General features: G+C 40.6%; 4 non-coding genes and 1 pseudogene across 4 annotated transcripts; all 5 read right to left on the bottom strand.

Annotated features, from left to right (window-relative positions):
• Window positions 1-243: 243 nt before the first annotated feature.
• Window positions 244-361, bottom strand: LOC124851716 (annotated as a pseudogene).
• Window positions 362-853: 492 nt separating this feature from the next.
• LOC124851668 lies at window positions 854-970 on the bottom strand. Its single transcript, XR_007032638.1, has one exon. It is a non-coding gene; the product is annotated as a 5S ribosomal RNA (ribosomal RNA).
• Window positions 971-1,461: 491 nt separating this feature from the next.
• On the bottom strand, window positions 1,462-1,579 carry LOC124851659. Its single transcript, XR_007032629.1, has one exon. It is a non-coding gene; the product is annotated as a 5S ribosomal RNA (ribosomal RNA).
• A 492-nt stretch (window positions 1,580-2,071) lies between these two features.
• LOC124851670 lies at window positions 2,072-2,190 on the bottom strand. The gene has a single exon (XR_007032640.1). It is a non-coding gene; the product is annotated as a 5S ribosomal RNA (ribosomal RNA).
• A 492-nt stretch (window positions 2,191-2,682) lies between these two features.
• Window positions 2,683-2,800, bottom strand: LOC124851673. The gene has a single exon (XR_007032643.1). It is a non-coding gene; the product is annotated as a 5S ribosomal RNA (ribosomal RNA).
• Between the last annotated feature and the right edge of the window lie 77 nt (window positions 2,801-2,877).

The following is a 2,877-nucleotide window of genomic DNA, read 5'->3' as shown; positions in this document are numbered from 1 at the left end:
CTCCTGCTCTTTCATCCTTCTCTCCAAATATGACATTTTGAGAGTGATATGCGAAGATCACATGAATAAAGTAGTGTTTTGAATATCAAAAGTCATTTGAATGGTCGCTTTCTTCCTTCATTGGTGATGTGTGTTCCATATCCTTTTTTTCTTTGATTGTAAATCTTTCGTGCTCTTTCCAAAATGTGTCTCCTCTGAAGCAGCAGCAACAGCACCTCTGCTGGTTGCAAAGAAAATTGTCAAAGCTTACAGCACCTGGTATTCCCAGGCGGTCTCTCATCCAAGTATTAACCAGGCCCGACTCCTGCTTAGCTTCCGAGATCGACGAGATCGGGCGTGTTCAGGGTGGTATGGCCGTAGCTAGGACTCAGCCCACAATACCTTATTTATACATGTGAACCACCACCGCCATCAATACTATTGTTGCTTTGTGACCATTGAAACTTGTTTTTTTTTTGTTGTTGTTACTTTAATGTTAAGGGAAAAGAAGCTCAAGGTGCAATTTTTTTCATAATATTGCAAGAAAAAAATCATTACAATTTTCAATACTTTCCTTCAGTGAAAATGTCCGGTTTCATATAGTCTTTCTTCCTTGATGGTGAGTAAACTCCCTGCTCTTTTCATCCTTCTCCCAAATATGACATTTTGAGAGTGATATGCGAAGATCACATGAATAAAGTAGTGTTTTGAATATCAAAAGTCATTTGAATGGTCGCGCTCTTCCTTCATTGGTGATGTGTGTTCCATATCCTTTTTTTCTTTGATTGTAAATCTTTCGTGCTCTTTCCAAAATGTGTCTCCTCTGAAGCAGCAGCAACAGCACCCTCTGCTGGTTGCAAAGAAAATTGTCAAAAGCTTACAGCACCTGGTATTCCCAGGCGGTCTCCCATCCAAGTACTAACCAGGCCCGACCCTGCTTAGCTTCCGAGATCGGACGAGATCGGGCGTGTTCAGGGTGGTATGGCCAAGCGAAGGACTCAGCCTACAATACCTTATTTATACATGTGAACCACCACCGTCATCAATACTATTGTTGCTTTGTGACCATTGAAACTTGTTTTTTTGTTGTTGTTACTTTTAATGTTAAGGGGAAAAGAAGCTCAAGGTGCAATTTTTTTTCATAATATTGCAAGAAAAAAATCATTACAATTTTCAATACTTTCCTTCAGTGAAAATGTCCGGTTTCATATAGTCTTTCTTCCTTGATGGTGAGTAAACTCCTGCTCTTTCATCCTTCTCTCCAAATATGACATTTTGAGAGTGATATGCGAAGATCACATGAATAAAGTAGTGTTTTGAATATCAAAAGTCATTTGAATGGTCGCTCTCTTCCTTCATTGGTGATGTGTGTGTTCCATATCCTTTTTTCTTTGATTGTAAATCTTTCGTGCTCTTTCCAAAATGTGTCTCCTCTGAAGCAGCAGCAACAGCACCTCTGCTGGTTGCAAAGAAAATTGTCAAAGCTTACAGCACCTGGTATTCCCAGGCGGTTCCCCATCCAAGTACTAACCAGGCCCGACCCTGCTTAGCTTCCGAGATCGGACGAGATCGGGCGTTTCAGGGTGGTATGGCCGTAGGCGAAGGACTCAGCCCACAATACCTTTTTTATACATGTGAACCACCACCGTCATCAATACTATTGTTGCTTTGTGACCATTGAAACTTGTTTTTTTTTGTTGTTGTTACTTTTAATGTTAAGGGAAAAGAAGCTCAAGGTGCAATTTTTTTCATAATATTGCAAGAAAAAAATCATTACAATTTTCAATACTTTCCTTCAGTGAAAATGTCCGGTTTCATATAGTCTTTCTTCCTTGATGGTGAGTAAACTCCTGCTCTTTCATCCTTCTCTCCAAATATGACATTTTGAGAGTGATATGCGAAGATCACATGAATAAAGTAGTGTTTTGAATATCAAAAGTCATTTGAATGGTCGCCTTCTTCCTTCATTGGTGATGTGTGTGTTCCATATCCTTTTTTCTTTGATTGTAAATCTTTCGTGCTTTTCCAAAATGTGTCTCCTCTGAAGCAGCAGCAACAGCACCCTCTGCTGGTTGCAAAGAAAATTGTCAAAAGCTTACAGCACCTGGTATTCCCAGGCGGTCTCCCATCCAAGTACTAACCAGGCCCGACTTCTGCTTAGCTTCCGAGATCGGACGAGATCGGGCGTGTTCAGGTGGTATGGCCGTAAGCTGAGGACTCAGCCCACAATACCTTATTTATACATGTGAACCACCACCGTCATCAATACTATTGTTGCTTTGTGACCATTGAAACTTGTTTTTTTTTGTTGTTGTTACTTTTAATGTTAAGGGAAAAGAAGCTCAAGGTGCAATTTTTTTCATAATATTGCAAGAAAAAATCATTACAATTTTCAATACTTTCCTTCAGTGAAAATGTCCGGTTTCATATAGTCTTTCTTCCTTGATGGTGAGTAAACTCCTGCTCTTTCATCCTTCTCTCCAAATATGACATTTTGAGAGTGATATGCGAAGATCACATGAATAAAGTAGTGTTTTGAATATCAAAAGTCATTTGAATGGTCGCCTTCTTCCTTCATTGGTGATGTGTGTGTTCCATATCCTTTTTTTCTTTGATTGTAAATCTTCGTGCTCTTTCCAAAATGTGTCTCCTCTGAAGCAGCAGCAACAGCACCTCTCTGCTGGTTGCAAAGAAAATTGTCAAAGCTTACAGCACCTGGTATTCCCAGGCGGTCTCCCATCCAAGTACTAACCAGGCCCGACCCTGCTTAGCTTCCGAGATCGGACGAGATCGGGCGTGTTCAGGTGGTATGGCCGGAAGCGAAGGACTCAGCCCACAATACCTTATTTATACATGTGAACCACCACCGTCATCAATACTATTGTTGCTTTGTGACCA

This window comes from Hippoglossus stenolepis, chromosome 4 (genome assembly GCF_022539355.2).
Source record: "Hippoglossus stenolepis isolate QCI-W04-F060 chromosome 4, HSTE1.2, whole genome shotgun sequence".
Lineage (NCBI taxonomy): Eukaryota > Metazoa > Chordata > Actinopteri > Pleuronectiformes > Pleuronectidae > Hippoglossus > Hippoglossus stenolepis.
Note: the sequence above shows the minus strand (reverse complement) of the source record. Positions and strands in the feature narration are given on the sequence as shown.